A 24,308-nucleotide genomic window follows, 5' to 3' on the forward strand; every position below is an offset into this window, starting at 1 on the left:
TAAATCAAGAAGCGCATTTCTTTCTCGGAAGACTTTACTTCCTTTTAATGATGGAATTGATTCATCGTGTAGATCCATCTTTTCTTTTAAATGAATTACAATAAACGGGTAAAACAGTTAATTTAGTCCAAAACCGAAGCACTTGCAATAACTTTACAGAAACATGTGATAGATAGTTTTATTGAATAACTTGGTACATTCTCCCCACACTTAGTTTTTTTCTTTGCCTTTTTATTCTCCTCTATTCCATTTTAAATGAATTCTAACATTTTGGGTTGTTTCTCCATTTATGTTCTCTCTGAGGTAACAATAATTTCGGTATTACAACCTAGTTTTATCGTTCATAAATATGTATAAACATGATTTTGAATTCATTTAATTGAAATTTTTTTAAATTTTCACAAAATTTGGCAATTAATTAAGTGTAAACCCGAGAGAATTTATAACCCTTCTCCACACTTGAGATCATGCAATGCCCTCATTTGCATGAAATCAGACAATAATTATAAATTTATGAGGGTGATTAGTGTAGAAAAGTGATTAAAAATACCGAGTTTGAAATTTCTAAGCTCGTCGAATGATAGATGGTGCGCCTCATCGTTCATTTCTTTTGTTGTAATTTCACATATGTTTTGCGTCTAATCGTCAAAATTAGTAGCTTTTGCTGAACTTAATGTCAGTCTTTGAAAGTACGCTGTTTTACTATGTTTTGTACATAAGATAAACTACAAACATATATATAATATATATATATATATATATATATATTTTATAAAACCTTTATTTATTAAAACAATTTAAATGAATGATTTTTAAAATTTTGTTTCCTTTTACTTTAGGTAGTTTCGGTATGTTTACCTAGTCCGTCCCTCGACAAAATTTAAAATTTGTCGTTTTTAAAGCGATTGTTTTAAAAGCAAAGATTTTTGGGTTTTTAAATTTTTTTAATTTTTTTTGGTATACTTTAGATCAATAAAATTAAAAATAATGATAACAAAATTTGTCGCCCCGCCCTCGGGTAAAGCAATTTCGGTTCCATGACCTAGTCTTCAACTTACGATGAATTTTAGAAATTATTTTTTTTAAACTTAATGAAATAAAGTAATTTTTGTTTTTAAATTCACACAAAACTTAAATTGAAAAAGCGTATTAATTTCATACAAAACCTACAAAACAAAAATTCAGAATCGGGGGAGAAAACTAGTTCTTTAGTGTCTGCTAGTGGAAATGACCAATCGGATTCCATTCTCGGAACTACACGAGAACAGAACAACTAACCCTAGACAGCATTATTTCTTAGAACATTTGAATCTCCCCACACTTAGGAAGCTGTGGTGTCGAAATTGTGGTAAACTTCATCGTCAATTTCTCTTGGACCATAATCAACTTGCATATCTGTGACTTTTGCTTTAAGCCATTGGTCGGATTCCTGTGTAATATCCTCAAATTCAACTAGTTTCGCCTTTTCTCTAGGAGATAGATTGGATACTAACCGGTTACATAACCTAAAGTTCCCCTTGGTTCTAGCATCGCGAATCCGTTTAATAAGTTTCTTCATTGAACTGTTAATAACGGAGTCATTTAATTTTGTATCAACAACGGGGTTCTTTGTTATCAGGTCATCATTAGGTGTTACTTCATCTTCCCCACACTTAGATATTTTATTATTAATAAGAACTACCGTTGGAGTTGGTAAAACAACATGGTTCTTACATATCGTTTTTGTCGGTTTAACGGTTTTGGTTGGTGGAGATTTAGACTTTCGACGCACAAAGGTGATCGATTTTTCATTATTACTAAGTGTCATTCTACCCTCTCTTACATCAAATAACATCCCGGTAGATGCTAAGAATGGTCGACCTAAAATTAGAGGAATGTTTGGGTCCTCTTCTATGTCAATGACAATAAATTCGACTAAAAAGGTTAAATTACCCACTTGAATGGGTAAGTCGTCAGCAATTCCAACTGGGTGCTTAATGGTTTGATCAAAAAGTCGAACACTCATCTCTGTTGGACTTAACTCACCTACTCCTAATCTCTTATATAATGAAAGAGGCATAACACTCACACTCGCACCTAAATCTGCTAGTGCATCATACATGACACAATCACTAAGTAGACAAGGAATAATAAATCACCCGAATTACCCACCCTGTGTGGAGGTTTTGGTGGAACTGTCTTCACCGGGTTTATCTTTAGAGTTTTTGTTTCTTGTACTTTCGTATTCTTCTTCTTCTTTCTAGAGGTATCACAAACTTTATTACCTATTACTTTCTCATACTCAACTCCTTTTCTTGGAAACGGGATGGGTGGTTTGTATGGTACCACCACTGGCTTTACATACTCGGGTGGTGGTGGTGTTGTAACTTCTTCATTGTTACTCACATCTAAAACCTTCCCATCTTCTGGAGCTGTTTTTTCAGAATTTATTGATACCATATTAACTTTCTCATTTCGAGGATTTACTTCAGTATTACTCGATAACTTTCCTTGTTCTTTCTCACTTATCATGCTAGCAAGAGTACCTACGTGTTTTTCTAGATTCAAAATGGAAGCTTGTTGAGTTCTTAATGACTGATCAAACCTCTCATTTGTTTGGGTTTGAGATGTTATAAATTGTGCTTGAGATTCCAATTGTTTTTCCATCATTTCTTCCAGATTTGGCTTTTTCTCTTCGATTTGTTGTGGTGGTTTATACAAGCCAGGTCTTTGTTGATTGAAAGTATTGTTTTGAGTTGGTTGGTTATTCGGACCTTGTTGGTTGTACGAGTTATTGTTGGGTCCATTTGGATTGTAAAGAATGTTTTGATTTCGATTGAAGTTTGGCCTTGGAGGTTGATAATTATTTCCCGGCCTTTGGTTCATGTAGGAAACATTCTCTCGTTGTTCCATCATTTGTTCGATGTGACGATCTTTTGTTAAGTGTGGTCCACCGCATTGCTCACAACTGATTCGTATTGCATGAATATCTTTATTCGTCTTTTCCATTCGTCTCTCGAAAGCATCTATTTTTGCAGAAAAGGAATCAAAGTCATGGCTAGAATCGGCTCTAGCCGCTTTAGATGAACGAAATATATCTTTTTCCTGGTGCCACTCATGTGAGTGGGAGGCTGTGTTATCAATGATTTTGTGAGCTTCGGTTGCGGTTTTCTTCATAATGGAACCACCAGCTGTTATGTCGATGTCTTTTCGTGTGGCAATGTCACATCCTTGGTAGAATATTTGTACTATTTGATAAGTGTCTAAACCATGTTGCGGACATCCTCTCAACAACTTTCCAAATCTTGTCCATGCCTCATATAGTGTTTCATTTGGCTTTTGTGTAAACGTAACTATTTCTCCTTGAAGTCTCACGGCTTTAGATGCCGGAAAGAATTGTTTAAGAAAATTTTCAACTAAAACATCCCATGTATCAATTGCCCCTTCAGGTAACGATTCTAACCAATCTTTGGCTTCCCCCTTTAAAGTCCAGGGAAATAACATTAGATAGATCTGTTCATCCTCAACTTCTCGGATTTTAAATAGAGTACAGATCCTATTAAAGGTACAAAGATGTTCGTTTGGATCTTCCTTCGACGCACCACAATATTGGCATTGATTAGTTACCATGTGTAGGATTTGTCCTTTGATTTCATAATCTGGCACATTAATGTCAGTTTGAGTAATTGCATGACCTTGGCCAGTGCGTATAGCTCTCATTCAGTCTTCCATACTTAGAGGTTCCAGATTTTCCATGATTGAATTTGTGGAATCAGTATCACTAGAGGATTCTGATTTAATGGGTTATTCCTCTACAATCTCTGTTTGAATGATTGGTGGTTCCGGAGGAAAGATTAATGGTTCAGGATCTCTGAATTATCCCTGAATATCCTTCGGATTCTTAATTGTGAGGTCGGGTTCAAAAAATGGATTATCGGAAATTTGAATTGGAGTACTTGGTCGACTGGATGACGATTCTAAAGAAAAACCAACGGCGATAATATTGGCTAGATGTCTTGATCGAGTTACAGGTGGTGAACGTATGAAAGGTAGTGAACGTTTTGCTCGGTGCATTCACTGAATATCCTATTAGTTATAAAAAATAAAATAAAAATTATATAAGTTATCAAATTAATAGACTTTTCTGCTTTTGCCCACGTTTCGAATAGCCAATAGATGCAGCAGGTAGCCACGACCCTTTAAATCGGAAGCCCACATCTCGCCATTAACAAATCCAACTATTACTACGAACCAGAAAATTTTGGATGTCTATCAATTTAACCGCTTAAAATAATTTTTCGTTTTAAAATTTTAGAGAAGAAATAGAAAATTCTATGTCCTAAAAACTAGAGCGTCGAGAAATAAGAAAGAAAAAGAGCGCGTCGAAAAACGTCGAAAAATAAAAGGTCGAAAAAATAAAAATAAGAAAATAAGTGTTGAAACTTAGAATTCTAAAAACTAAAAATTAAAACTTACGTCTAAAGGTATTAAAGCTTAAAGGGAATTCTATATCCAAAACGGCAATAACTTAATAGGCACTAAAATTTAAAACGGCGTCGCAAAATTTTAAAGCACTTAAATCTTAGTCTAAAGAAAAAGTACTTAGGGGATTTTATGGCAAAGCCTAAAAATCTAGAAATAAAAATAACTACGGCAAATACTAAATTTAAAACTAAGTACGTATGAAAAATACAAATTACGAATTAAACAATTAAAATATACAATTTATAAAAAGATATAGAAAGTGATAAAATTACTGATTTTTATAAAAATATTATTTTTATATTATTATTTTATAAAAGTATTAATTTATAATTTAATAAAACTAATTAAAAATAAAAATACAAAATAAAACTAAAAACTAAACTAATTAATATTATAATTAAACCCTAATTAATAATAATAATAATTTAATTAAAACCCTACGCGTAATTAATTTTGGGATCAGGCCTGTCAGACAGCCTCATGCGATCGCATGAGCTTTATGTGTCTGGGCCATGTGATCGCATGGCTTCGGATACCAGGCCAGGTCTTGGGCTGCTACAGTGTAGTGGCCCGATTACTTTTTATATATTATTTTTTTCTCTGTTTTTAATTTATATAAAATATTTATATAAATAAAAACTTATATTTTAAAAACTACCTATTAGTTTTTGTAACAAAAAAAATACAAACTTTTTAATTAAAAAAATGAAAAAAAATATATAGTAATATATATTTATTTTTTTTTCTTTTTCTTGTTTTTATATTTTTGATATTTAAAACGTATTTTTACAAAAATAAATTAAGACTTAAAAAAAATCTTTTTTTTAAATATAGCGTTTCGCTTTCGGGTCCCCGGCAGCGGCGCCAAAAATACTTGATTTTATGCGAGGTGTATACAAAATAGTTATATTTTTACTACAAAATACTATTAAATACGATACAATTTTACACAAGTTATTTATTTATTTATAGAGTGGATATACCTAAACCTTGCTACAACACTTATAGGCAGTGTACCTAATCGTACAGTAGTGTAGTTTTTAGTAAGTCCGGTTCGTTCCACAGGGATCTTAGCCAAGTTTAACGCTATATTTTTAAAAACTATATTTGTAAAAATATAAATATATATATAAGTAGTATTATTATTATAAAAAGGGGGTTTTTACCGTTTAATGACCGGTTTATCAATTTTAAAACTTAAGTTGCAGTTAAATCCTAATGTAAAATATTAAAAATAAATATAACTTAATTTAAAGCGTAAAGTAAATGACAATAATTAAAGTGCGATAATTAAAAGTGCGATAAATAAAATGACAATAAATAAAAGTGCGATAATTAAAAAGTACGATAATTAAAAGTGCAATTAAATACAATGACAGTAAATAAAAATGCGATGAAATATGAAATAAATGAATTATGCTTATTTAAACTTCCGTAATCATGATGTTTGACGTGTTGATTTTAGTTTATTACCATTGGTTAATTGTACTTTGTCCTGGATTATTCAATATGTCCATCTGGTTTTTGTCCATAACAGTCCATCAGTCATAAATATAAAGTGCGAGTGTTCTCGTCAAATTATCCTTATATCCGAAGTCAAATATTCCAACTAATTGGGGACTTAAACTATAATTACACCAATTTTCCTTGAATGTAATTCACCCCTGTTTTAATAAGTCCATTGACTATTAATCCATTCCCGTTTCCGGTTAAATGAACGATTATTAGTACTTATAAATATCCCGCACATCGTGTCCGATCGAGTGTATATGGTTATTTATAGGTACGTCCAATTGTAAATCTTTATATTAAATTAACAAACTATCATTTAATTAAACAAATATAAAGCCCATTAATAGCCCATAGTCTAATTTCCACAAGTGTCGTTCTTTTGTCCAAACCCCAATTATGGTACAAAGCCCAATTACCCCGTCTTTAATATTTAGCCCAACATCACGATTACTTCGATTTAAATAAGCATAATAATAACTTAGCTACGAGACATTAATTTAAAAAGGTTGAACATAACTTACAATGATTAATAATAGCGTAGCGTTTTACACACTTACAACATTCGCTAACATACCCTAATTATTAAAATTAAAATTAAAATTATAATTAAAATTATATATATATATATATATATATATATATATATATATATATATATATATATATATATATATATATATATATATATATGTATATGTATATATATATATTACAGAGAGATAGAGAGGATAGATGGATATCATGATCGAGCAAAAGACTGCCTTTTATAGGAATGTGGCCAGAAAAAGTTGGCCTTGTGATCGCATGGATTTCCTTTGCATTTTCCATGCGATCGCATGGAGCAGGAATCCAGCTCACATTTCTTTGTCTTATAGTTTGCCGACGGTTTATATATCTAATATAATATATATATATATATATATATATATATATATATATATATATATATATATATATATATATATATATATATATATATATATATATATATATATATATATATATATATATATAATTTTAAGAATTATTTATATATTATATTATATTTATGTGCATAGTTGACTTGTAATTTTTAGTCCGTTGCGTCGAGCGTTGAGAGTTGACTCTGGTCCCGGTTCCGGATTTTCGAACGTCCTTGCGTACTATTTAATATCTTGTACTTTGCGTTTCGCGTCTTGTACTCTTGTAATTTTAAGACGTTTCTCATCAATAATTTGAACCATTTTGATTGTACTTTGTACTTTTGAGCTTTTTGGTCGTTTGCGTCTTCAATTCGTCGAATCTGTCTTTTGTCTTCACCTTTTATTATTTAAACGAATATCACTTGTAACTAGAACAATTGCAACTAAAAGCTTGTCTTTCTTGAGGGATAATGCTATGAAATATATGTTCATTTTTAGCATTATCAAAATCCAACAACCAAGTCCAACCGATTTATTCTAGACACCACTTTATCCGGAATATCAAATTGTGTAAAGGCAATAGTTGGGTTGATTTGATTTATAACTATATTTAAAATATTAAAGCAATATAATTAAAATAAGCTAGCTAGCATGCAACAACTAAGGACAAAGAAGACGTGCTTCACCATGATTTAAGATAACGTATTATCAGGATGATTGTGAGACACTCATTGGATAGATATACCTTGGTGTTAACACTAGATTCCCTACTAATTGATTTCTCGATTAGCATGTCACGAGGAACTAGGCTATCGTGATTCTGATCGGATGGACTATGCTCAACTCCGACGCTTTATCCGGTTTAAGGATATAAGCGGCCCATCTTAGATGTAGTGTATACCTTGGGCGCACAAATAAAGTAGCATAGCCATATATATATATATATATATATATATATATATATATATATATATATATATATATATATAACCTTTCTTAACACCTTAGTGTATCACCCAAGAGAGTGGTTATGATTGTGTTTCAAATTCCTTGCTGTCAATGATTTGGTAAAATCTGAGGGTTTGTGACAATTAGAACCTCTGATAGTTCTCAGTCATCCTTAAAGATTTATAAGCTTAGTTTGTATTTTAGTGCGTTAAATTCCCATTTATGACTTAAACCAGCCCTTACTTAAATCTACCCAATAAATCTCTTAGTTATCTACCATGTACTAGACTTATAGTGGTTCCATAGCTTCTAACCTTGACCATGCCCAAGTGGTCCTATAGTACATCGACATGAGTCTTATACTCTTGACCAATGTCTTGATCTAGTCCTATGGTAATTCCCCATGTACTTTATAGTATTTCTGATGGGTTCAAACCTTGACCAATGTATAAACACAGATAATTAATTACCCTTATAATGTCGACTTTATAAAAGGTTTTAATCACGTTTATTGGTGGAAGGACGATAATAACGAGGTTTAATATCATAGACAGAAAGCGAGTATGAAACGATAATCATCCCTAACTATAGTCATGCAAACAATCAAGCAATTACTCACACATCATGGCAACAAGCATTTCTAATATTAATAAATCAAAAACATCTAGCAAGAATATTATAATAAATTAATAAAAGAAAGGATAGATGTTACCGAATAATGTCGGCAGAATAACACTTGTATTTCTTCATAATATCCATAGCGTTACAATGCTTGATAGCTTCTACTACTAACTACATACTAATCTCCTATTGATCACTAGAGAGTGACAATATAGAGATAATTATTTTTCCTAATCTCTGTACTTTTCTCTCTCTAGAAACTAGAGAGAGAAAGTAGAGAGAGAACTAATCTCTTATAGATCACTAGAGAGCGACTATAGAGAGATATTTAGAGAGAGAGAGAAGTGAGAAAGGTGTATGTTGAAATGGTGGGATGAGCCACCTATTTATAGGAAAATTTGATGGTAAAGTTGTAAATAAATGGATGAAAAACCCCTGGCAAGTGGTATCGCAGGTGGTTTGCATAGGGGGTATGTCTAAACCCCTGGCAAGTAGGATGGCAGGTGGGACGGTGCGTAGGATTTTCATTGAAAAATGGCTGGCTGACCGTTTGGCAAGCCGTTTGCAGGGCGCGTTTGACCAGTCAGCCTGTTTACCATGCCCGTTTGCCTTGGGCGTGTGGTAGGCCATTTGCCATACTGGCAGGCCATTTGGCAGCCCGTTTGGCTTGCTGATTCGCTGGATCGTAACTTGATTTCTTGTCTTTCACCGTTTTCGCTCTAGAATCTTCGTTTTAGCTCTGTTTCTGACGATTCTTGCGCCCACGCGTTCATAATTAAATATCCTACAACATGAGATTAAGTAAATAAACTTTTCCAAAAATTATAAAATAAATTATTTAAATGCGAGTTAATTGTCTTAGCCGGTTTTGCTTGTTTTTCTCGTTTTTCATCCGTTTTTAGTGATTCTTGAAACATAGCCTTTGTAATGACATAATCTAACAAATAAAGCAAATAAAATGCTTATTTAGATGATAAAGTTAATTACTTTATCATAAATAGGGCTAATATCGGGGGTAAAAACGTGACTTTTTAGCCAATATCAGGAAGAAAATAAGTAAATAAGTGATGACAGATGAGCATACAACTGAAGAAGCCGAAGAAGCCGAGAGAATGCTGAAGCTTCCTGCCCTCCAGCAGCCAGTTTCTTAAATCGCATCCTTAGCAATCCGTAGGGAAGTACTCGTTTTCATTCGTTACTAGCTCTAAATTCTAAATACATCAAATAAGGTCGCATCCTTGCTGATCACTAAGTGTGGGATTCCAAACCCCAAAGATCCACTAGACAAATATTCCCAAAGAGCTTTACTAAAAATCCTAAGTGTAAGATTTCACCCCATACAAAAGGAACATTAGGGACAATGTTCGTTTAAGTGTGGGATGACGGTGTACACCTTTTTAATGTCATATCAGCCTATTACATATATTCCATGTATTTAACCCAAATTTCAAAATTTTTAATAAAAGAAAGCCTTTGCGAATAAGTACTTTCAACACTTAAAACGTTCGCAATAAAAAGTAAGGCTTATTTAAGGCACCTAAATAAGGCCATGAAAAGCATTGCATGACTTGGCGTATTCGACCTAAAATGATTATTGTGAGGCACCTAAATAAAGCCATGAAAAGCATTCATTTTTAATGCTTCACTATTTTTCGTTGAGTGTGCTGATGTCTGTGCTCAAAATTAGAACTTGCTCCTGATCTACATTTTTGAGTAGCAAAATGTGACATAGGTGTAAGAATAGCTAGCCATTTTTCAAGAAACCATTCTTCAGCCTACATCATCACCATCATTCACTTACTTCCATTTTCACCCATCTATCCACATCACCCTTGAAAAACTTAGAAAACAAGATCACTTCACAAGGAAAATCCTGTTGTTAGTAACTTACGAAGATTGTGATAGAATCTTGCAAGCCTACCAATGGAAGCTCCCTGAGATTGATTTTGGAAAAAAAATATCATCTCTTTCAAAGTTTTGAGTAGAGGAGCAAAACTTATAAAGCCAAAAGAACCACTGGAGTTCTGAAAATGAAACTTCAAAGGAAGTTTGTTCACAAAAATTCTAAAGGGAAAAAGTTCAAAGAACTTTAAGAGTGCTTAACAAAATTAGTCGCACTCATATCTATCCTTTTTATCTGAATAAGGTCTTTAAAAAAAGACTATTCTATCCTATTTTTGAAAGTACCCAAACACTTCACCATCACCTTTCATTCCTAGACACCCTTTTTCACCTCTCTTTCACCATAAATGACAAATGATCTAAAAGCTGATTATTTCTACCATCAGACTAGTAACAAGAATTTGAGTCTCGATAAAGCCTATGACGAAGAATGCTGCATGCCTGGCTATGAGCGATATCAATTCATAGATTATAGGGAACCCTAAACACTTGTGTGATTTGAGTGACCCGTGAGAGATAGCCAAAAAGTCATGTAACCTCCTCTCATGCTTGCAGAGATAGTTTCTCACCTAACAAAGAAAGAATCGCCCTATCTTCGCTCTTATAATAAAACGTAAACCACTTAAGCATATAGAAAGGAAACTTCGAAAGAATTCTTGAAATTAAAAACTAGAAGTTTGCTTGAGAATAAGTAAAGTCTAAGTGTGGGATATTTTGATATCGGCAAAAATGACATGTTTTTATACCCAATATCAAGTCCTAAAGCAATAAAGTAATTGACTTTATCGAAGAATATGAAAGTTATTCGCTTTATTTGGTAGGTCAAATAATTACAAGGGCATTGCAAAAAGAATCAGAGAAAACGGACTTAAAACGAAGAATCTAGAGCGAAAACGATGAAATCAAGTTACGACCTCAGAAACAAGCCAAACCAACAAGTACACGGGCTGCCAAGCAAGGCTACACGGGCTACCAATTGGCCTGCCATGGGCTGCCACCAAGATTACATGGGCTGCTGGAAGATCAAGTGCACGGGCACTCTCCACGGGCACAAGGCTCAAATGGGCACTCTTTACGGGCTACCATGGGGTTTACACGGGCACTCTCCACGGGATGCCAGGCTTAAAAAAATGATATAAATAGGCTCATTTGTGATCCATTTCAACACACACTTTAACACATAATTTACTCTTAATCTCACTTCTTTCTCTAGTTTCTCTCTCTAAGATTATGATAACAATTATATATTAGCAATAATTATCTAGAGTAAGCATTAAATGTAGTCTGTAAACAATTGGAGGTGCGTCCGAAGTTGTCACTTTTGTACTTTCAGAGCTTGATTAATCAACGGTACTCTTATCTTTTTATACTATCTTTTATAATGTCTTTCATTATTCTATTGATAGATGATATAGTTGTCATGATTAGCGAGTAGTTATCTTTTAGTGTATGTTATGCCGTAGTTAGTTACGATGTTGAAATACTGAATGTGTAATGTGATGTTGTTACGACACTCTCTGGTTATGACCAAACTCCATCGCTTTTCCAACTAATAGAACGTGGTTATAAGATCTGTTATTTGGAAGTTGCGATCCCCAATTCAGAGTACACTATCTGTTTTCACCCCTTGGTAAGAAAACTTTGCCAGATAAATAGTGCGCTTGACAGAGGCACACAGGTTGTAGTACATCAACTGACACTATGGATTCTGATAGGTGATCTTTTGTAAATGGAAACTCCGATTGACTCTTGGAGTACACGGTTGGCCCCGGGCTATGCCACTGTAGTCAGTAGCATTTAAACATCACATGTATATGAGGAGGCACACCGGTTGTAGTACTCTATGCCTCTGTTATGTATGTCCATGGAAACGGTTTCAGTGTGGATAATGTACATTTACACCATAACGCGGTCTCAGGCATTGCACTTCGCTTGAGGGATTCTTTAGTTAATTAAGGAACTGTTTGTTTATATCTTAAAGGATTGGACCGTTAGGATAACCGAACATGTTCATGGAGTTTACGCTTGTAAATCTGGCCATGGTGTTCATCATGGTTGACTTTCTTTTAAATAAGAACCTAACTGATCTTTTACCAATCTTTAACGAATGCATCAGAACACATCACGACTCTCAGTTACGATATGCCTTTTATTCTAGCTATGCTTAAGAAAGTTTAGACCTTATGGATCGTTCATAAGCCACCTTACCTGGTCGCTCCTATTGATGAGCCTTCTAGTGTATTCACGTAGTCGTGTTGCTCTGGCGTTGGGGGTATGTTGTGTTGTTGTCTATTCAGAATCTTTAAGCCTATCGGTATTACCTAGTGACATGTCTTTGACTGGGCCGTTTAGGATTGTATAGCAGGTAACTGGTTATAACGTACCCATGAGCCGATATTACACATATCCAACATCGTACTAACAAAAGCAATAGCATGCACTAGCTTTAGCCTTATCTGAAATACAAATTTTATCCTTTACTGCTTTATTTACTTATATATCTCTATACTTGTTATTCGGGATTTAGAAAAGCAAAATATATTCCAAACTACTCCTTAGAATAATACTAGGTTTACACTATAGCGAAAGGTTCGATTCTGTTGACTTCTTAAATGTAGTGACCTGAACTTTTCCATGTTTATATATATTAATTGATATTGATATTTACATGATTAAATGTTTCCAACATGTTAAGCAATCAAACTTGTTAAGACTTGATTAATTGAAATATGTTTCATCTAGACAATTGACCACCCAAGTTGACCGGGGATTCACGAACGTTAAAACTTGTAAAAACTATATGATGACATATATATGGATATATATATAGTTAACATGATACTATGATAAGTAAACATATCATTAAGTATATTAACAATGAACTACATATGTAAAAACAAGACTACTAACTTAATGATTTTTAAACGAGACATATATGTAACGATTATCGTTGTAAAGACATTTAATGTATATATATCATATTAAGAGATATTCATACATGATAATATCATGATAATATAATAATTTAAAATCTCATTTGATATTATAAACATTGGGTTAACAACATTTAACAAGATCGTTAACCTAAAGGTTTCAAAACAACACTTACATGTAACGACTAACGATGACTTAACGACTCAGTTAAAATGTATATACATGTAGTGTTTTAATATGTATTTATACACTTTTGAAAGACTTCAATACACTTATCAAAATACTTCTACTTAACAAAAATGCTTACAATTACATCCTCGTTCAGTTTCATCAACAATTCTACTCGTATGCACCCGTATTCGTACTCGTACAATACACATCTTTTAGATGTATGTACTATTGGTATATACACTCCAATGATCAGCTCTTAGCAGCCCATGTGAGTCACCTAACACATGTGGGAACCATCATTTGGCAACTAGCATGAAATATCTCATAAAATTACAAAAATATGAGTAATCATTCATGACTTATTTACATGAAAACAAAATTACATATCCTTTATATCTAATCCATACACCAACGACCAAAAACACCTACAAACACTTTCATTCTTCAATTTTCTTCATCTAATTGATCTCTCTCAAGTTCTATCTTCAAGTTCTAAGTGTTCTTCATAAATTCCAAAAGTTCTAGTTTCATAAAATCAAGAATACTTTCAAGTTTGCTAACTCACTTCCAATCTTGTAAGGTGATCATCCAACCTCAAGAAATCTTTGTTTCTTACAGTAGGTTATCATTCTAATACAAGGTAATAATCATATTCAAACTTTGGTTCAATTTCTATAACTATAACAATCTTATTTCAAGTGATGATCTTACTTGAACTTGTTTTCGTGTCATGATTCTGCTTCAAGAACTTCGAGCCATCCAAGGATCCATTGAAGCTAGGTCCATTTTTCTCTTTTCCAGTAGGTTTATCCAAGGAACTTAAGGTAGTAATGATGTTCATAACATCATTCGATTCATACATATAAAGCTATCTTATTCGAAGGTTTAAACTTGTAATCACTAGAACATAGTTTAGTTAATTCTAAACTTGTTCGCAAACAAAAGTTAATCCTTCTAACTTGACTTTTAAAATCAACTAAACACATGTTCTATATCTATATGATATGCTAACTTAATGATTTAAAACCTGGAAACACGAAAAACACCGTAAAACCGGATTTACGCCGTCGTAGTAACACCGCGGGCTGTTTTGGGTTAGTTAATTAAAAACTATGATAAACTTTGATTTAAAAGTTGTTATTCTGAGAAAATGATTTTTATTATGAACATGAAACTATATCCAAAAATTATGGTTAAACTCAAAGTGGAAGTATGTTTTCTAAAATGGTCATCTAGACGTCGTTCTTTCGACTGAAATGACTACCTTTACAAAAACGACTTGTAACTTATTTTTCCGACTATAAACCTATACTTTTCTGTTTAGATTCATAAAATATAGTTCAATATGAAACCATAGCAATTTGATTCACTCAAAACGGATTTAAAATGAAGAAGTTATGGGTAAAACAAGATTGGATAATTTTTCTCATTTTAGGTACGTGAAAATTGGTAACAAATCTATTCCAACCATAACTTAATCAACTTGTATTGTATATTATGTAATCTTGAGATACCATAGACACGTATACAATGTTTCGACCTATCATGTCGACACATCTATATATATTTCGGAACAACCATAGACACTCTATATGTGAATGTTGGAGTTAGCTATACAGGGTTGAGGTTGATTCCAAAATATATATAGTTTGAGTTGTGATCAATACTGAGATACGTATACACTGGGTCGTGGATTGATTCAAGATAATATTTATCGATTTATTTCTGTACATCTAACTGTGGACAACTAGTTGTAGGTTACTAACGAGGACAGCTGACTTAATAAACTTAAAACATCAAAATATATTAAAAGTGTTGTAAATATATTTTTGAACATACTTTGATATATATGTATATATTGTTATAGGTTCGTGAATCAACCAGTGGCCAAGTCTTACTTCCCGACGAAGTAAAAATCTGTGAAAGTGAGTTATAGTCCCACTTTTAAAATCTAATATTTTTGGGATGAGAATACATGCAGGTTTTATAAATGATTTACAAAATAGACACAAGTACGTGAAACTACATTCTATGGTTGAATTATCGAAATCGAATATGCCCCTTTTTATTAAGTCTGGTAATCTAAGAATTAGGGAACAGACACCTTAATTGACGCGAATCCTAAAGATAGATCTATTGGGCCTAACAAACCCCATCCAAAGTACCGGATGCTTTAGTACTTCGAAATTTATATCATATCCGAAGTGTGTCCCGGAATGATGGGGATATTCTTATATATATGCATCTTGTTAATGTCGGTTACCAGGTGTTCACCATATGAATGATTTTTATCTCTATGTATGGGATGTGTATTGAAATATGAAATCTTGTGGTCTATTGTTATGATTTGATACATATAGGTTAAACCTATAACTCACCAACATTTTTGTTGACGTTTTAAGCATGTTTATTCTCAGGTGATTATTAAGAGCTTCCGCTGTCGCATACTTAAATAAGGACGAGATTTGGAGTCCATGCTTGTATGATATTGTGTAAAAACTGCATTCAAGAAACTTATTTTGTTGTAACATATTTGTATTGTAAACCATTATGTAATGGTCGTGTGTAAACAGGATATTTTAGATTATCATTATTTGATAATCTACGTAAAGCTTTTTAAACCTTTATTGATGAAATAAAGGTTATGGTTTGTTTTAAAAATGAATGCAGTCTTTGAAAAACGTCTCATATAGAGGTCAAAACCTCGCAACGAAATCAATTAATATGGAACGTTTTTAATCAATAAGAACGGGACATTTCAGTTGGTATCAGAGCGTTGGTCTTAGAGAACCAGAAAATTTGCATTAGTGTGTCTTATCGAGTTTGTTAGGATGCATTAGTGAGTCTGGACTTCGACCGTGTTTTCTTTAAAAATGATTGCTTAACATTTTTGTTGGAAACTATATATTTTTAACATATGAATATTATGTGATATATTAATCTCTTAACGTGTTTGATATTATGTGATAGATGTCTACCTCTAGAACAAGTCCCATTGACTCACCTAATAATAATGAAGAGTCAAATGTAAATTGGAATGATTTGTGGACTGATTCACAAGTTCCCGAAGAGGAACCGGAAGAAGAGTCGGAACCGGAAGAAGAATCGGAACCGGAAGAAGAATCGGAACCGGATGAAGAAATAGAACCGGTGGGGGAAATAATAAAACGGTTAAGTAAAAGAAAATCCTCAACCAACCGACCAAAGTTAATTATGGTCAATGGTGTTTCCGCCAAGGAAGCAAAATATTGGGAGGATTACCAATTCTCCGATGAATCGGATTCCGACGAGAATTCCGATGATGTTATAGAAATTACCCCAACTGAATTTAAAAAGGCAAAAGAAAATAATAAGGGAAAGGGCATAAAAATAGAGAAATCTAATTCCAACCCCGATGAACTTTATATGTATCGTCAACCCCCGAAGTCCTTAAGTTGTAACAATGACCCGGGAACCTCTAAACCACCAGGTTTTTCTAAACCAATGTGGACAACGACGGCTCGTATTAGGGGAACATCATATATCCCTAGAAACTTGGAAAAACGAACCAAAACCGAAGAAGAAGAAACGAGCGAGTCGGAATAAGATAGTTGTATTCGTGTGGTGTAATATATGTAATATAGTGTTCTTATGCTTTATGATATATGTAAAAATTGCTTGTATTAATAAGTATTTTTTTATGAAACTAACTCTTGTCTATTTTACAGTTTAAAAACACAAAATGGATAGACAACCCAATATTTTAAGAGACCTACCCGGAGACATGATTGATGAAATCTTGTCTAGAGTCGGCCAGAATTCTTCGGCACAACTATTTAAGGCGAGATCAGTTTGTAAGACATTCGAAGAACGTTCCAAGAATGTCTTGGTTTATAAGAGACTTTCGTTTGAAAGATGGGGGATATCACATTGGGAAACCCATAAGTTACGATGTGTTTACTTTGACGCATATATTGCGGGGAACCCAAATGCTATTTTACGCAACGGGTTAAGAAATTATTTTGACTCAATATATCCGAATATTGGACTTCGTGATTTAGAAAAAGCGGCTAACATGCAACATAAAGAAGCATGTTATGCTTACGGATTAGTAATGTTCGCTTCTCACCAAAGTGAGAACAAGAACATCGGGCTACAACTATTAAACAAAACGTTTCCACAAGTGACGGAGTCGGTAATTGGGGTAAGAAATGAGGTTTTTAGATTATTACGGGACTGTTGGACATTACGTAACCCTCGTCCCTTTGATGACGTTACAACACGTTGTCTTATTAACGGCCATAACGGTTATGTTGCACAAGACCAAGGATGGGAAGTAGTCCTAGTAAAACCAGAATGCATGACTTGTTTCTGGACGTATGAATTACGTGTCTTTATTTCCTTTGCCGAACGACTTGTGTACTAGCTAGAATTGTCTTCACAACTATCTTGTATCAAAGTTATTGTGTGCTATATTTCATGCTTTATGTAAAATAAGCGGTATTGTAAGTTTGTAAAATATTGTATAAAAGTTTGAACGCGAAATATTATTACAATCAGTTTTTCATATAGAATTGTAGTAGTTGAATTGTATATTAGCTACTAAGTATGAACTTAACGGGTAGGTACTACCCGAATTTAAACTTATAAAACGCTAATATGAAGAAAAAGCTTTTATAAATGAGTTCATATTATGCTATGAAATACTATTAACTACTCTTAATATTCTGTATGATTAACTTGTTCCATTTAACTATTTTGAAGGAAATGGCACCGACTACTCGACACACCGTGAATATGAATGAAGAGGAATTCCGTACTTTTCTAGCTTCAAACATAGCCGCAGTACAGGCTGCGCTACATACCAACAATAACCTTGGATCTAGCAGTACAGGAAATCGTGTAGGATGCACCTACAAAGAATTCACTGCCTGCAAACCTTTGGAATTTGATGGAACCGAAGGACCGATCGGATTGAAACGGTGGACCGAGAAGATTGAATCGGTGTTTGCCATAAGTAAGTGTACTGAAGAGGACAAAGTGAAGTACGCTACGCATACCTTCACAGGTTCTGCGTTAACATGGTGGAATACCTATCTAGAGCAAGTGGGACAAGATGATGCATACGCACTACCGTGGTCAGCATTCAAGCACTTGATGAACGAGAAGTACCGTCCCAGAACCGAGGTCAATAAGCTCAAGACAGAACTTAGAGGGTTACGAACCCAAGGATTTGATATTACCACGTACGAAAGACGATTCACATAATTGTGCCTATTGTGTCCGGGAGCATTCGAAGATGAGGAAGAGAAGATCGACGCGTTTGTGAAAGGATTACCGGAAAGAATCCAAGAAGATATAAGTTCACACGAGCCCGCCTCCATACAACAGGCATGTAGAATGGCTCACAAACTAGTGAACCAGATTGAAGAAAGAATTAAAGAACAGACTGCTGAAGAGGCCAATGTGAAGCAAGTCAAAAGAAAGTGGGAGGAAAACGGTGATAAGAATCACCAATACAACAACAACAGCAATTACAACAATAATCGCAACAATTATCCCAACAATCGCAACATCAATCGCAACTACAACAAACGGCCCAACAACAACAACAACAACAACAACAACAACAGCAACTACAACAATCATCCCAACAACAATAATAACCGCAACAACAACAACAATCAGAAGCAGCTATGCCAAAGGTGTGAAAAGAATCACTCGGGGTTCTGCACCAAATTTTGCAACAAGTGTAAAAGAAATGGTCATAGCGCGGCGAAGTGTGAGGTCTACGGACCAGGGGTTAATAGAACGAAAGGAACAAATGGTGTCGGAACGAGTAATGGCGGAGCAAGTAGTGTCGGAGCAAGTTATGCCAATGTAGTTTGTTATAAATGTGGAAAACCAGGCCACATTATTAGAAATTGCCCGAACCAAGAGAACACGAATGGACAAGGCCGTGGAAGAGTTTTCAATATTAATGCGGTAGAGGCACAGGAAGACCCGGAGCTTGTTACGGGTACGTTTCTTATTGACAATAAATCTGCTTACGTTTTATTTGATTCGGGTGCGGATAGAAGCTATATGAGTAGAGATTTTTGTGCTAAATTAAGTTGTCCATTGACGCCTTTGGATAGTAAATTTTTACTCGAATTAGCAAATGGTAAATTAATTTCAGTAGATAATATATGTCGGAATCGAGAAATTAAACTGGTTAGCGAAACATTTAAGATTGATTTGATACCAGTAGAGTTAGGGAGTTTTGATGTGATAATCGGTATGGACTGGTTGAAAGAAGTGAAAGCGGAGATCGTTTGTTACAAAAATGCAATTCGCATTATACGAGAAAAAGGAAAACCCTTAATGGTGTACGGAGAAAAGGGCAACACGAAGCTACATCTTATTAGTAATTTGAAGGTACAAAAACTAATAAGAAAAGGTTGCTATGCTGTTCTAGCACACGTCGAGAAAGTACAAACTGAAGAAAAGAGCATCAATGATGTTCCCATTGCAAAAGAATTTCCCGATGTATTTCCGAAAGAATTACCGGGATTACCCCCACATCGATCCGTTGAATTTCAAATAGATCTTGTACCAGGAGCTGCACCAATAGCTCGTGCTCCTTACAGACTCGCACCCAGCGAGATGAAAGAACTGCAAAGCCAATTACAAGAACTTTTAGAGCGTGGTTTCATTCGACCAAGCACATCACCGTGGGGAGCTCCTGTTTTGTTTGTCAAGAAGAAAGATGGTACATTCAGGTTGTGTATCGACTACCGAGAGCTGAACAAACTTACCATCAAGAACCGCTACCCACTACCGAGAATCGACGACTTATTTGATCAACTACAAGGCTCGTCTGTTTATTCAAAGATTGACTTACGTTCCGGGTATTATCAAATGCGGGTGAAAGAAGATGATATTCCAAAGACTGCTTTCAGAACATGTTACGGTCATTACGAGTTTATGGTCATGCCGTTTGGTTTAACTAATGCACCAGCTGTGTTCATGGACCTTATGAACCGAGTGTGTGGACCATACCTTGACAAGTTTGTCATTGTTTTCATTGATGACATACTTATTTACTCAAAGAATGACCAAGAACACGGTGAACATTTGAGAAAGGTGTTAGAAGTATTGAGGAAGGAAGAATTGTACGCTAAGTTTTCAAAGTGTGCATTTTGGTTGGAAGAAGTTCAATTCCTCGGTCACATAGTGAACAAAGAAGGTATTAAGGTGGATCCGGCAAAGATAGAAACTGTTGAAAAGTGGGAAACCCCGAAAACTCCGAAACACATACGCCAGTTTTTAGGACTAGCTGGTTACTACAGAAGGTTCATCCAAGACTTTTCCATAATAGCAAAACCCTTGACTGCATTAACGCATAAAGGGAAGAAATTTGAATGGAATGATGAACAAGAGAAAGCGTTTCAGTTATTGAAGAAAAAGCTAACTACGGCACCTATATTGTCATTGCCTGAAGGGAATGATGATTTTGTGATTTATTGTGATGCATCAAAGCAAGGTCTCGGTTGTGTATTAATGCAACGAACGAAGGTGATTGCTTATGCGTCTAGACAATTGAAGATTCACGAACAAAATTATACGACGCATGATTTGGAATTAGGCGCGGTTGTTTTTGCATTAAAGACTTGGAGGCACTACTTATATGGGGTCAAAAGTATTATATATACCGACCACAAAAGTCTTCAACACATATTTAATTAGAAACAACTGAATATGAGGCAGCGTAGGTGGATTGAATTATTGAATGATTACGACTTTGAGATTCGTTACCACCCGGGGAAGGCAAATGTGGTAGCCGATGCCTTGAGCAGGAAGGACAGAGAACCCATTCGAGTAAAATCTATGAATATAATGATTCATAATAACATTACTACTCAAATAAAGGAGGCGCAACAAGGAGTTTTAAAAGAGGGAAATTTAAAGGATGAAATACCCAAAGGATCGGAGAAGCATCTTAATATTCGGGAAGACGGAACCCGGTATAGGGCTGAAAGGATTTGGGTACCAAAATTTGGAGATATGAGAGAAATGGTACTTAGAGAAGCTCATAAAACCAGATACTCAATACATCCTAGAACGGGGAAGATGTACAAGGATCTCAAGAAACATTTTTGGTGGCCGGGTATGAAAGCCGATGTTGCTAAATACGTAGGAGAATGTTTGACGTGTTCTAAGGTCAAAGCTGAGCATCAGAAACCATCAGGTCTACTTCAACAACCCGAAATCCCGGAATGGAAATGGGAAAACATTACCATGGATTTCATCACTAAATTGCCAAGGACTGCAAGTGGTTTTGATACTATTTGGGTAATAGTTGATCGTCTCACCAAATCAGCACACTTCCTACCAATAAGAGAAGATGACAAGATGGAGAAGTTAGCACGACTGTATTTGAAGGAAGTCGTCTCCAGACATGGAATACCAATCTCTATTATCTCTGATAGGGATGGAAGATTTATTTCAAGATTCTGGCAGACATTACAGCAAGCATTAGGAACTCGTCTAGACATGAGTACTGCCTATCATCCACAAACTGATGGGCAGAGCGAAAGGACGATACAAACGCTTGAAGATATGCTACGAGCATGTGTTATTGATTTCGGAAATAGTTGGGATCGACATCTACCGTTAGCAGAATTTTCCTACAACAACAGCTACCATTCAAGCATTGAGATGGCGCCGTTTGAAGCACTTTATGGTAGAAAGTGCAGGTCTCCGATTTGTTGGAGTGAAGTGGGGGATAGACAGATTACGGGTCCGGAGATTATACAAGAAACTACCGAGAAGATCATCCAAATTCAACAACGGTTGAAAACCGCCCAAAGTCGACAAAAGAGCTACGCTGACATTAAAAGAAAAGATATAGAATTTGAAATTGGAGAGATGGTCATGCTTAAAGTTGCACCTTGGAAAGGCGTTGTTCGATTTGGTAAACGAGGGAAATTAAATCCAAGGTATATTGGACCATTCAAGATTATTGATCGTGTCGGACCAGTAGCTTACCGACTAGAGTTACCTCAACAACTCGCGGCTGTACATAACACTTTCCACGTCTCGAATTTAAAGAAATGTTTTGCTAAAGAAGATCTCACTATTCCGTTAGATGAAATCCAAATCAACGAAAAACTTCAATTCATCGAAGAACCCGTCGAAATAATGGATCGTGAGGTTAAAAGACTTAAGCAAAACAAGATACCAATTGTTAAGGTTCGATGGAATGCTCGTAGAGGACCCGAGTTCACCTGGGAGCATGAAGATCAGATGAAGAAGAAATACCCGCATCTATTTCCAGAAGATTCGTCAACACCTTCAACAGCTTAAAATTTCGGGACGAAATTTATTTAACGGGTAGGTACTGTAGTGACCCGAACTTTTCCATGTTTATATATATTAATTGAGATTGATATTTACATGATTAAATGTTTCCAACATGTTAAGCAATCAAACTTGTTAAGACTTGATTAATTGAAATATGTTTCATATAGACAATTGACCACCCAAGTTGACCGGTGATTCACGAACGTTAAAACTTGTAAAAACTATATGATGACATATATATGGATATATATATAGTTAACATGATACTATGATAAGTAAACATATCATTAAGTATATTAACAATGAACTACATATGTAAAAACAAGACTACTAACTTAATGATTTTTAAACGAGACATATATGTAACGATTATCGTTGTAAAGACATTTAATGTATATATATCATATTAAGAGATATTCATACATGATAATATCATGATAATATAATAATTTAAAATCTCATTTGATATTATAAACATTGGGTTAACAACATTTAACAAGATCGTTAACCTAAAGGTTTCAAAACAACACTTACATGTAACGACTAACGATGACTTAACGACTCAGTTAAAATGTATATACATGTAGTGTTTTAATATGTATTTATACACTTTTGAAAGACTTCAATACACTTATCAAAATACTTCTACTTAACAAAAATGCTTACAATTACATCCTCGTTCAGTTTCATCAACAATTCTACTCGTATGCACCCGTATTCGTACTCGTACAATACACAGCTTTTAGATGTATGTACTATTGGTATATACACTCCAATGATCAGCTCTTAGCAGACCATGTGAGTCACCTAACACATGTGGGAACCATCATTTGGCAACTAGCATGAAATATCTCATAAAATTACAAAAATATGAGTAATCATTCATGACTTATTTACATGAAAACAAAATTACATATCCTTTATATCTAATCCATACACCAACGACCAAAAACACCTACAAACACTTTCATTCTTCAATTTTCTTCATCTAATTGATCTCTCTCAAGTTCTATCTTCAAGTTCTAAGTGTTCTTCATAAATTCCAAAAGTTCTAGTTTCATAAAATCAAGAATACTTTCAAGTTTGCTAGCTCACTTCCAATCTTGTAAGGTGATCATCCAACCTCAAGAAATCTTTGTTTCTTACAGTAGGTTATCATTCTAATACAAGGTAATAATCATATTCAAACTTTGGTTCAATTTCTATAACTATAACAATCTTATTTCAAGTGATGATCTTACTTGAACTTGTTTTCGTGTCATGATTCTGCTTCAAGAACTTCGAGCCATCCAAGGATCCATTGAAGCTAGGTCCATTTTTCTCTTTTCCAGTAGGTTTATCCAAGGAACTTAAAGTAGTAATGATGTTCATAACATCATTCGATTCATACATATAAAGCTATCTTATTCGAAGGTTTAAACTTGTAATCACTAGAACATAGTTTAGTTAATTCTAAACTTGTTCGCAAACAAAAGTTAATCCTTCTAACTTGACTTTTAAAATCAACTAAACACATGTTCTATATCTATA

At 34.4% G+C, this 24,308-nt stretch overlaps 1 non-coding gene across 1 annotated transcript; it reads left to right on the forward strand.

Moving 5' to 3' along the window:
• The first annotated feature begins 3,244 nt into the window (after positions 1-3,244).
• On the forward strand, positions 3,245-3,351 carry LOC139895275 (small nucleolar RNA R71). Its single transcript, XR_011775734.1, has one exon. It is a non-coding gene; the product is annotated as a small nucleolar RNA R71 (small nucleolar RNA).
• The last annotated feature ends 20,957 nt before the right edge of the window (positions 3,352-24,308 follow it).

Source organism: Rutidosis leptorrhynchoides, chromosome 2, assembly GCF_046630445.1.
Source record: "Rutidosis leptorrhynchoides isolate AG116_Rl617_1_P2 chromosome 2, CSIRO_AGI_Rlap_v1, whole genome shotgun sequence".
In the NCBI taxonomy this organism is placed as follows: domain Eukaryota; kingdom Viridiplantae; phylum Streptophyta; class Magnoliopsida; order Asterales; family Asteraceae; genus Rutidosis; species Rutidosis leptorrhynchoides.